The sequence below is a fragment of the Grammomys surdaster genome, unplaced genomic scaffold, assembly GCF_004785775.1.
Source record: "Grammomys surdaster isolate TR1022 unplaced genomic scaffold, NIH_TR_1.0 126091, whole genome shotgun sequence".
In the NCBI taxonomy this organism is placed as follows: domain Eukaryota; kingdom Metazoa; phylum Chordata; class Mammalia; order Rodentia; family Muridae; genus Grammomys; species Grammomys surdaster.
In genome coordinates this window covers 3,698,106-3,711,005 of record NW_021620899.1, presented here as the reverse complement: position 1 = coordinate 3,711,005, position 12,900 = coordinate 3,698,106, and positions in this window count along the sequence as shown.

The following is a 12,900-nucleotide window of genomic DNA, read 5'->3' as shown; positions in this document are numbered from 1 at the left end:
CTCTCTCTCTCTCTCTCTCTCTCTCTCTCTCTCTCTCTCTCTCTCTCCCCGTATGTATATAGACCAATAAAACAGCACTTTTGTTATCAGTATTATATACTCAACTTTTATAGCCAGAGAAAACAGGTTGAATTTGCTTATGTAGCATGATATATTCCTATTGAGGTTGACTTGTTCAATTTTTATTTCACCTAATTATGCACCTCTAAGCTAGTAAGTGAGCCAGGCAATCCTATTTGGGTCTTTTATAGAGAAAAAGGAGTGATTGGAGGAGAACCAGATGTATTTAGACAGGAGGACTCACTGGACAGAGGTTTGTACCAAAATATGTGGGTCTGCATGCTTTGTGAAAGAGAAGTGAGTGATTTCAATTTCAGCATCCAAATTGAAGTTCCTCTGTGAGGCTAGTTTAAGGCTGAGGTAGCAAAGCAGAACCAGGGATGGCTTGTTCTGTGCAGTCATGAATCCAGTTGTGACTTTGTTTTTCTTAACTTAAAATTGCTGGTGATTGGTACATTTCCTCAGGTAAATTACATCATTAAAGACAAAATGAGTCATCAATAGAGTGGATAAGGTTCAAATGAGAAGAAATATGTATATCCAGCTATATCTATATCAATCAATCTATATCATATATTGATATAATTCAAGATGTATATAAATATAAGTTGAAGATATTCAGGAGCGTGGAAATACCTCTTAGGGATTCGCTGACAGTTACAGCTTAGTTAAAGTGCAGAGCTGATATTTTTATTGCAGTTATTTTATTGCAATTACTTGGCCCGACTTTGTTGGGCCTTATCCTGGGCCTAGAGGAACGGCTTAAGCCTGGCTTGATTTTTGTAACCTGTCCTGGTTACTTCCACTGCGGAGTGACTCAGCACAACCCACAAGACCTGGCCGAACCCTTGCCTGCCCAGCAACTGCTGATGTAGAATAATCTCATAGGCCCCACCAGGTCACCCCATACTCCTGGTCATCTGCTCTTTAAAAGCAAGAGACTGATGCAATATAGCGAGTTCCTGCTTTGGTAAGACTCCCGGCTTGGTATGGTTCTTGTTGGGCTGCTGACACTCACTATCCCTCTCAGCCCCAGAGAGTCTCAGTGGGTACCAGCTTCTCTCCTTGCAGCTACCTTCTGGCCAATAGTCAACAGGATTTGGATTACATAACTTACCAAGGCAGGATAATAGAGGGATAGTTTAGTCAGTGAAGCCTTCCTCATTTAACAGAACAGTAGCAAGAAAAAGGAGCTTAAGCAAATGCCCATACTTCCATTGAGAGCAGCAAGGACCAATCTCATCAGCGTTCTCTGTTGTTTTCTCCAATGATATAGGATAAATACTAAGGAAGGATTTATTAAAAAATATTTACGTTTTTAGAATGAATGAGAACAAGGTAGCAGAATATTGGATAGTATTCTTCAGAATTGTGAAATAGAAACGTGTTCATATTTACTTTTTGAGCACGTGAAATACTTGGAAGGTATTTTGTGTGTGTATGTATGAGTGTTAGCTTGAGTTTTAAAAATATGAATGAACTGTACAAAAATCTTTATTTATTTTTTGTAGTTTTAGGATGAAATTAGCCAGTCATTACAATGGTATCATACAATCCTCTACAATTATTCCCATCTGTTCCTTAAATCTACTTTTTTCTTTCATGCTGAAGATATTACTAGTGGACTCAATGAGTTATATTTGGTTAAAAAGGGAGAGAATAATAACCCACATGTCTGTACCTCTGTTATTAGCTTTCTGTAGGAAACCATGCAATGTATAGTGGCTCACAAATGTTCTCTCTCTCTCTCTCTCTCTCTCTCTCTCTCTCTCTCTCTCTCTCCATAATATTTTTATTGATTATTTGGGAATTTCACATCATGTATCATGATCCCTGATCACATGGCGTGAATGCCAAGAATCTTCCTTCCAGGTAAAAATAAAGAGAAGAGGAATACAATCAAGTCTATTTTTTCTTTTCTTATTTTTTAATTCATATTCCTCTTAGCTATATTGATGAAATAAGTAGATGGGAACCTTGTTTGTTTATTATTTGACCCTGATCAATATGGATTGCTTTGGGACTGGTTAAGCTGATGAAGAGAGTGACCAAAAATGAAATGCTTTTGAATAGCCAAGTCTACATCATTCACTGTAGCATAAACTTTTCTGGTTTGAACTATCAATTTGTCAATAAAGTAGATTCCACAGTTTTAATTCTAATTGTTTTTTTCATAACTCAAAGAAGATAGATTGACATTTGAAACTGTTCATCTTCTAAAATAAGGCTAGTAATACCATGGTTGATATAATATTGCTGTGCCAATAGTTCTTGAAAATTTTAAGTTTTCAGAAAAAAAAGCATATAATATAGCATTAAGGGAGAATAATTGTCTATGTAATTTGATCACCAATTTGTTTTATAAAGAGAGAAATGAGGGAAGTTTGTGCATGTGCATATGTCTATATGCATGTGTGCATTAGCATATTCCTACATAACATCTCTCTATACAACAGTTGGATGCAGTATTGATTTGACAGCAGCTGCTGTGGTAAAGGCAGCTGCTTATCTGATGCCTTTCATAGATCACAATTCACTTTGAAATAGTAGCAAACAGAAGTGAAGGTTCATTCATCCTCTGGATGCTGTCTAGTTTGAGGGTAGCATCCAACAACATTCTATTCTGATAACTGTTCTTTGATGGTTTTTCTTCTTCTACAAATTGTTTGTTACCATTTGGTAGGGTTTGTAATAAGAATTTAGAGATACATTTTCACCTTCTGCCCAGGGAGTACAGTTATCTTTTCACAATTCTTTTGTTGGGTACCGTAGAAGGAAGCTTGCCACATTTATCTTTTTGAGGTATTTCATTTTATAAAGCAGTCTGCTAGCGTTTTGTAGCTGAAAAGAATCTAATAGAAGAAGCACATTTATAGAAGAATGTTTTCCTTACACTCCAAGAAAGGAATCCCACATTCTGATAGTGTATAACTCTCTCAGGAATCATGGCACAATTTCAATTTGTATAGACATATGGGTGTTCTGTTTCTCTTATTAAGTCTGCATTTATGCAGTTCTATGAACTCAGGGAAGGATTTATACAGTCGTAGTGATTCTGATATTTACAAACTGTTAGGGGCTTTATTGTGAAATTGAAGAAATGTTTTTATTAGTTGTCTCATAAGATAACTAATTACAAAGTAGATTTACCCCACAAAATAGATTTGTCCCATGTTGCAAGTTGAAGGATTAAGAAAAGCATCCTGGAGAAGAACTGACAAAGGAGACTTTGTTTACATCCCACTGGGATATTTAGCACAAGCTAAGATAAAATACGGAGATAGTAAGGAATGATAGAGGATAAAGTGGGCTGTATTTGATCAGGGCTTAATGTACCTGTATTTAAGAAGAAGAGCAGAACTGAAGGAAGACAGAGTATCTGTGGAGGTTAGGTGGACTGGATTGCTCTTAGTTTCAAGGAGCTTTTGTCAAACCGTAGCTGTTTATTAGCTTCCTTGAAAGCTAAAGTGCAAAATTAACTGATGAAAGCATCCTTCTACTTTTATAAATTGTCCATCTTTATCTTTGGTAATATTCTTAACGTCCTTTTTATCTGATAATACCTTGGGACTCTAATCTCCTAATGTTTTCTATTTGCATGTCTATCTTTTCCCATCTGTTTACTTCCAACCTAATGTCTTTAAATACAGAGCATCTTGTGAATCTTCCTTTTGTATCCTTTTAATAAGAGTATCTAGGTCATTAAACACCACCAACTCCAATTTGATTGGGTAGAGGACTATCTTTCTTGCTATTTGTTATCAGCTATATCCTTATATCTTAGATTTTGTTCTAAATATAGTTTAACTTCATGTAGTCTAGTTAAAATTTTATGACACATGTAAAAGTATATTATTAGACTATACCTTAAAAAAATCAAATACAGCTGTTGTGCTTTATAAAAAGCCAAGTATATGTTTTGTAGAGCATGGTATGGTGAGGTGGGAGGGATGCTTGACAGGCTTATGCTGATGCATCCCTTTTCCCTGAGGTACCAGCCATATGACAGGTATAGTGTACAATAGAGTTTATTTAAGTTATGGGAAGGGAAGTTGAGAAAGGAACAGAGACAGAGAAAGACAGAGACAGAGAGACAGAGACAGACAGACAGACACACACACACACACACAGAGAGAGAGAGAGAGAGAGAGAGAGAGAGAGAGAGAGAGAGACTGGCCAGGAACATGTGGAGAGAGGGGGGGAGGGGGAAGTGGAGAGAGGGAAAAGGGGTTTAGGGAAAGAAAGAATCACAGAGGCAGAGAGAGAGCGAGGAGTGGCCAAACAGCCCCTTTTATAGGAAGCCAGGCCTACCTGTCTGTTGTCAGGTAACTGTTGGATGGAACCTAGGAGGAATGCTAACATTCCTCTGTTTTGATTTAATTAAAAAGAGAAACTAGAAAGAGGTGATGGTGAAGCAGGAATAGGTTTGTTGTGATCTTTAGCTACTTTCTGCCAACTTTGGGGTGAAATGTCTCTGGGAAACCTAAGTAAATGAGGATGGGGATGTTGGTCTAGTTTTAGGGAATGTTGGTCGAGTCTTAGGAGAGTTGGCTGTTTTCTTGCTGTCCAGGGTCTTCAGAACCATCTGTGGGTAGGAAGGAGCAGGTTCAGAAGACATCTCTGTGTCTGTAAGAGTAGGTTGAAGCATCTGTGTGTTACTTGTCTGGAGCTGTCCTGGATATAGATTTTGAGTTAATTCCTGGACTTGACAAGATACTGAAATATACACATATATATTAGAGGTAGAAAATAAAATTTATTAGGTTTGGGAAAAAAACTTTTTCTTAGGTGTACATTTGAAACCCTTAGGTCTTGGTAGTTGGTGTGAGAAGATCACTTGTGAAAGTTTGTAAACATTTTTTTTTTTTAGCATCATTAAGTGGTCATTTAGTGTGGGTATTGTGGACAAGTTTAGTCTGTGGATTTAGAAGCCTTTAAGACCAGGAGACATCCAGTAAGGAGCTTGGGAGTAGCAGTGAAGACATTCTCTTTGTACTGAGAGTACAAGCTATTAATTATTCCTATCAGTGTCTTGAGGAAAAATATGATAGCTAGAAACAACAACAGCCAGGCCAGATTATTAGGTCATCATGTGATGAAATGGAGGCTGAACTCCAATCAGTACACAAGCATAGATGAGGAGAACAGTTTACCCAGGGCTAGGACTTCCCAGAAGTGAGAAAGAAACTGTCTCAAGGAGAGAGAAAAATCTCACTCAAGGGAAGATGTCCTAGAATGAAGGATCAGTGAGAAGGCTGGTCATGACTGTGTATACCTCCATCCTCAAGGGCACCATAGGGTGGCTATGAGCTCAAAAGCCCTCCTTTAGGACCAGGGCCATTTACAGTGTGTATGTTTGTGCTTGTGTGTGTGTGTGTGTGTGTGTGTGTGTGTGTGAGAGAGAGAGAGAGAGAGAGAGAGAGAGAGAGAGAGAGAAGCTTACCAATTCACTGGTGTTTGGATGGAGGTCTATCGATCCAAGGAGTGGAAAGTCTACATGGCAGAGGGAAATATGAACCTGTGAGTTTCTAGGTTCAAGTCACAGCACCAAATGATGTGTTTTATAAAAAGCTAAATATATGTTTATAGAGCATGGTATGGTGAGGTGGGAGGGGGTGCCTCAATGGGCCCATTCTGAGGCATCCCTTCTCCCTAAGGTACCAGCTATTTGATGGGTGTAGTGTAGAATAGAGTTTATTTGCAGCGTGGAAAGGGGAGTTGAGAAAGGGGTAGAGACAGAGAAAGGTGAGAGGAAGAGAGAGAGAGAGAGAGAGAGAGAGAGAGAGAGAGAGAGAGAGAGAGAGAGAGGCTGGCCAGGAACATGTGGAGAGAGAAGGGGGAGGGGGAAGGGGAGAGGATAAAAGGGGTTAGGAAGAGAAGAAATCAGAGAGGCAGAGAAAGTAAGAGGGGCAGAGAGAGTAAGGAGCGGTCAAATAGCTTTATAGCACATTAGGCCTACCTTGTTGTCAGGTAACTGTTGGGCAGAACCTAGAAAGAATGCCAACAACAGCTATAAAATCTTTCTTTCTTTCTTTTTCTTTTTCTCTTTCTTTTTCCTCTTTCTTTTTCTCCTTCCTTCTTCCTTCCCCCTCCCTCCCTCCCTCCCTCCCTCCCTCCCTCCCTCTCTCTCTCTCTCTTTCTTTCTTCCTTTCTTTCTTTCACTAGGCTTAAAAAAATTCTATGGAGGTGACTCTAGCTGAGATTCCTACCAGCAGGGGATATGGAGACTGAAGTGGCCACCTCTTATAGCCAGGTAGGATTTCCAATGGAGGGAGGGAGACATCAATCCACATACAAAACCTTCAATTCAAAATTTGTCCTGTCTACAAGTTGTGCAGGGATAAAGATGGAAGAGAGACTGAGGAAATGACCAACCAATAACTGCCCCACCTTCAGAATCATTCCATGTGAGAGAGCCAACCCTTGGCACTATTAACGGTAATCTGCTATGCTTGCTGACAGGAACCTAGCATAACTTTCTCCTGAGAGGCTTCATCAAGCAGCTGATGGAAACAGATGCAGAGAGCCACCGTGAAACATCAGAGAGAGCCCAGAGAATCTTGTGAAAGAGTGGGAGAAAGAATTGAGCAAGCCAGAGGGGTCAAGGACACTACAAGGAGACCTACAGTTTCAACTAACCTTGGCCATGGAAACTCACAGAGACTGAACCACCAACCAAAGAGCATGCAGAGGCCGAACCTAGGCCCCCTACACATTTGTAGCAGATTTGTCCCCTAACAGTTAGAATGGGGTCTGTCTCTGACTGTTGCTTGTCATTGTATCTCCTCCCCCTAACTGGACTACCTAGTTGGGCCTCAGTGGGAGAGGATCTGCTTAGTCTTGCTGAGACTGGTTGCCTCAGAGTTGGGTGGTACCTAAGGAGGTTTCTCTGAGAAGGGGAGGGGTTAATGGGGGAGGGATTTGTCAGAGTGGCACTAGGAGGAGAAGAGGAACCGGGCTGCAGTTTGGATGTAAAGTGAATAAATAAGTTAATGAAATAAAAAGAAAAAAATCCCACAATTAATTACACTTTAGTGATATGATCACATCAAAGAATTTAGTAAAAGGGTTTACTATACAAATACTGTAGACACAGTAGCAGCTGCATCCAGGTCTAGGCCCTAGTTTCAGGCAGTTTACACACAAGAAATTCACAGCTCTCTTCGACAGATTCTCATCTCACTGTGAGTCCTGGTATCTCCTATCTTAGATTCAATTTAATACTTGCCTAATTTATTAGAATTCATTTTCCCCCAGGGGCTGGAAAGATGGCTCTGATTAAGAGCATTTGCTGCTTTTTCAGAAGATATGAGTATAGTTTTCAACAACCACGTTAGGCAACTCATGACTACCTATGACTATATCCAAGAGTTCTTTGGTGGCATCATTTCAAGTGTATACTGTATACACAGTGTATATAGACACATAGAGACAGACCCACACAAACACACGTATATACAAATAAAAATAAAATAAATCTTTTAAGAAATCTATCTTTTCAGTTTTATGAAAAATTAACCGGGTGGTGGTGGCGCACGCCTTTAATCTCAGCACTCGGGAGGCAGAGGTAGGCGGATTTCTGAGTTTGAGGCCAGCCTGGTCTACAGAGTGAGTTCCAGGACAGCCAGGGCTACACAGAGAAACCCTGTCTCGAAAAACCAAAAAAAAAAAAAAATGTAAAAAAAAAAATTTCCCAAAAAAAGTCCCCTTAAATTTTAAAAAAAAAAAAAAAGAAAAAAGAAAAATTAACCAAAAAGTGACAGGTGTTGCATTTTTTTTTTTTTTTTTTTTTTTTTTTTTTTATGAGTTATTGGTCAGAGAGTCTCAGAAGGCTACTGAAATCATATAAGTTTCTGCCATTCCTCTTGGTTGCGCGCAATCATAAGCTGATAGTACCTATTGTTGGAAGCTTTTATATAGGCTCTATAGAAATCAAGTACCAAGCTGCTAGGCAAAATGTACTTATTTGTACAATAGTGGCGTGGCTCTTACGGAGTAACCAAATATTGTCTAATTGTCTTTGAGGCCTACTCCATAGGAGGGAATCCATGCTTGCTGTAAATCTGGATAAAACCCCAGGCTTCAGAAGGTCATAGGCCTTAGTGCAGTGCATAGGTTCTCAACCTATGAGTTGTGATCCCTTTGGAAGTCAAATGATCCTTTCACAGAGGTCAATTAAGACCATCCGAAAACATAGTTATTTACATTGTGATTCATGACAGTAGTGCAATTATAGTTATGAAGTAGCAACAAAAATAATATTATGGTTTGGGGTCACCACAATATAAAGAACTGTATTAAAGGATTGCAGCATTAGGAAGGCTGAGAACCACTGCCTGAGGAAGCCCTTACTAGTGTTGTTTAGCTAAGGTGACATGGTATCTATCTTCTAAATGTTTATTCTTATATACATAGGCAAATACTACTTTCAGTTTTAATCAGAGTTGTTTTTCTTTACAAGGAAATGGTGGCAAATGCAGAGGCTCATAGTTTCTCAAGGTGCTGAAAATATGTGATGGTTGGCGGCCATCTTTAAGTAGTACATATCTATGATTCTTTCCAAAGCATATAGAAGGTTTTGAAAGAGTATGTTGAGGTTAAGAGATGAAGTGTAAGAATCAGAAGATAGGGGGGAAAGCTGAGAAATGCTATCTCCTGGGCATGACACAACAAATGCAGTCATGGTCTATCATCAGCGGAATTTGCCTGTTCAGAGCCTATACAAGACTGAACCTGTCAATAAGCAATTACTGATCAGAAAGGGCTGTCCCTGCTCTCTGTTGTACTATTGGCTACTGATGAATTTGGGGGTAAGGTCAGTCATTGTTTCCAACTGTGAGTCACAGCTGAATCCTCAAGTCTCCATAGGCTAATTCCAAACCTTTGGTTACATAGAAGGCCCTGATTAAACTCAGTGGGTCACGAAATACAAGAAGACATGAAATGTGAGAAGGAAACTCGTTGGGAGGAGGTAAGGGTAGGAGGGAGATGAGAGAGAGTGGGTGATAAGAATAATTAGAATGCATAATATATGAGTATGAAATTCTCAAAGAACAAATTTAATAAAAGTTATTAAAAATACATTTTTTCCTGCCATCTCGAGAAGCTTCGCTAAAAACATCTCCAAAACCTGGATTTAAATTTAATATCTTATCTACCCCCTCACCTCTTTTTTTCTTTTTAATTTCTTTTTGGTAATGACTAAAGTCAAACACCAAAGATTATTCTGTTTCTAATCAGTTAACTGGTTAAATGGGTGACTGGTTTCTCTCAGGCCCTGGGTAGGAAAGTGGTACATATAGGATAAAACTCTTCTTTCAGTTACTTAAAAATAGTTTTTGTTTGATTTTTTTTACAATGATTAAATCTTTACATTTAACTTTTCTCCTTTTTTTTCCCCTCTAATGAGCCATGACTTTAAAATTCATATCACTAGACTATAATACCCACTCATACCCATTCACTTTGCAGAGTGACCTGAGAACTCCAGGTTTTTTCTCCTAGTTGTTTGAAGATTTTTAATAAGTGAATTGTGGCAGCAGTTTCGGTACTTTCCACCCGCAGTTGATGGTGGACTCAAAAGTTCTAACTTTTTTTTTCTCTTATTGTCTTGATTCTTTTTCTATGTATAATTATATGTATATATTATAATATGTATAATTATAAGGAGTGCTTCTACTACCCATTATCATCATTATTTATCTAAAATTACTTTAGCTATAAGTTATTTTTTTGTTTTTTGTTTTTTGTTTTTCGAGACAGGGTTTCTCTGTGTAGCCCTGGCTGTCCTGGAACTCACTCTGTAGACCAGGCTGGACTCAAACTCAGAAATCTGCCTGCCTCTGCCTCCCAAGTGCTGGGATTAAAGGCGTGCGCCACCGCCATCACCGCGGCAAGTTAATTATCTTTAATGTCAAGATTTTTTTTCCTTTTTTATTGGATATCTTCTTTATTTACATTTCAAATATTATCCCCTTTCCCAGTACCTTCCCCTCCCAAGATACCTCCTATCCCATCCTCCCTTCCCTGGTGGAGGAGCTGAAGGGGTCTCCAACCCCATAAGTAGAACAATAATGTTAAGTTTTAGCGTTCTTCTCTCTTGTCCCATTAGTGCCGTTTGACTTGATCAGCCCCTCTTTTAACATTCTTTTACTTCCTTGACACTATTTTCTTTGTTCCACCATTAACTGTCCCTTTTTGCTACCGTCTCATTTTTTTATAGAGCTTGGTTTCATCTTTAAGGCTTAACTCAAAGGTGCTTTTCTTCTTCAGCGATATTAAATCTTAAGGAATTTCATCGATATGTATAATTTTAACTCCAAACTCTAAATTGTTAAGTGCTAAGTGTTTATTTGCAGCTAGGGCTTTGGTTGGCTCTGTGCTCATGTTTTTAGGTGATATGTGTTAGGCATCTCAAACTCAGTGTGACTGAATGCCTGAACGGGAGTTTCTCACACACCCTTTCTTAACCCTTACCCAGTTTCCCAGTTATCCCCCTCTTAGCCAGGGACAATTCTCTGTTTTTGTTTATCTAGGATATGAGAACTTTTCATTGTCACAGATACAAATTGTAATCTATTTGAAAGTCATGTTGATTCTACTCTGAAAATAAACTTGGGATCTGATAATTCCTTCTTCTCTCCACTACTGCCTTCTATTGTGAACCATTGTCCTTTCTTACGTAAGAGCTACTGACGAGCACTTGCAATAGGTCTTCTCACTGTCTCCCATTTTCTGTGTCTGATGAGATTATGTATTTGTATATTTAACAGGAGCCCCCAAATAGCAGACCAGAAAACTCCCTTTTGTACATGTGAAAACATCTAATACCAGTGATCCAGTCTCCTTCCTCATTACTGCCTCCCAGTGAAGAGGCTTCACCTCAAAGGTAGCTCAGGTGTCAGCCATATATTATATCTTCTATTCAAGGTCAGAGAAGTTCTTCCTCTAAAAAAGGATACTTGCTAAAATAGTTTTAAAAGATAGCATAAAGTTGGGTTCCTTGGAAAGGCAGATATATCTGTGAGGAGTTGTGGGACAGGGTGTTTGGAAGGCGAAAAAGCAAGGGGTAAATGATGTCACATTATAACCTCAAAAAAAATTAAAAGAAATAGTTAGAAACAGATAGTATAACACTTCGCTAAGAAATAATAAAAATTTAAAAAAGGAAAAATTATAAAAGATTCACTTCCTATTTCAAGTTTTTAATCCCTAGTGATGACTTGGTTTTGTTAGAAGCACAGTTTCTTGGGAAGGTGGAAAATGAAGTTTCTGTCCTAGGTGGTCAAGTGACAAGCTAACTGTTATAGAAAGATAGAAAAGGTACTGGACAACAGCTAAGCAGTCTCTGTAATATCCCTTGGGATTTTTGTATGGCCAAATGCCAGAGCAAACTTTTTAAAAAAGTAAGCTCTTACTCAAGTCTTTCAAAGGTCTTTGGCAGGTCCTGACCTGCATATACTCTGATCCTTCCTAGCTATCAATCTAATATCATCTTTTATGACGCTATAGTTACTGTTTACCAGTTATCTACTTAACATTTCTTAAGTAATTTAACACTTTGATTCTTTTTTTTTTTTTTTGGTCATCACATTGCTGTTTGACCTACCTGGAACATTCTTTGTCTATATTTTCACACATACCTTTTATCGGTTTAACAGAGTTGCCTCAACACCCATATCGAAGTAAAACCTCAAAATGTGACCTTATTTCAAAGTAAGGTCTTTGCAGGCACCTTTAATAATTTTGCTAAGGATAATTTTATCCTGGGTTTGGAAGGGCCTTTAAACCCACTGGCTGATGTTCCCATGAAGAAGAGATGACACAGAAAGATCTGGAAAGGAAGTTCATGAGAACAGGAAAGCAAAGGTTGGGGTGGTGCTGTTAGGAGCTAAAGATCACTGAGTGCCTCCTGAAACTGGAAGACTGACTGTAGCCAACAGAGTGAATACAGGCAATTTCAGGCTTCTGGGTTTCAGAACAGCAAGAGAGGAAATTGGTGTAGCTGTGGTAATAGATACAATGCCAGGCTCTTTCTGCCTTCCTATCAGATTTCTGTTTAAATAATCCCAGCTGAGGTAATTACTGGTAGTCACCCATCTACACTCACCATTGCCTTCACTTAATTTGTTTCCCCCCAAACACTTATTATAATCTCACATATATTGCAGTTAATTTATTATGTTTCATCTGAAGTGGGATATTGACCCTATTAGGACGTTATCTATTTCTCTTCTGATGTATTTCCTGTGCTTAGAAGAGTGTGGGCACACACTAGACACTCAATAAATGTCATAGTGAAATCATATCAATGATTGCAGTATCCTATGGATTATGTTCCATAAATGATTATTGCATTTAGGCTTTAGAGTGAAGTATGGGAGTGTCATGTTGATTTTCTTCATTCCAAGTCAAGGGTAGACATCTATCTTACTGTCAATAAATACTAAGATTCTCCCCTAGAAAGCAGTTTGGGTTGACTTTGGTAGCAGGCCTTTTCATCTGAAAATCAAGAGCAGCCTCAAAGAATATAGAGCAGATTTGGGATGATTTTTACTTAGAGAACTTTATTTTTATGACATTAGTTTGAGATTGTTTCCTTCAACTATAGGAAGCTTCAGAAACCTTTCTCTAGCACGACTAAATCTGAAAGAGAATAGCCTTCTGATGTGCCTACAAGACAGCTGCCACACATCACTCTCAGGTTTCTGAGTGATTTGTCTTACTTTATTATGTTGCTTATTATCACAAAATTAAATTTTTGGAGAGCTGAAAAATCAAGTTGATGATTTTGGCATTTTTCCTTTTTAACAATTGTAATATTTCTGTGTTTGCTGGGAT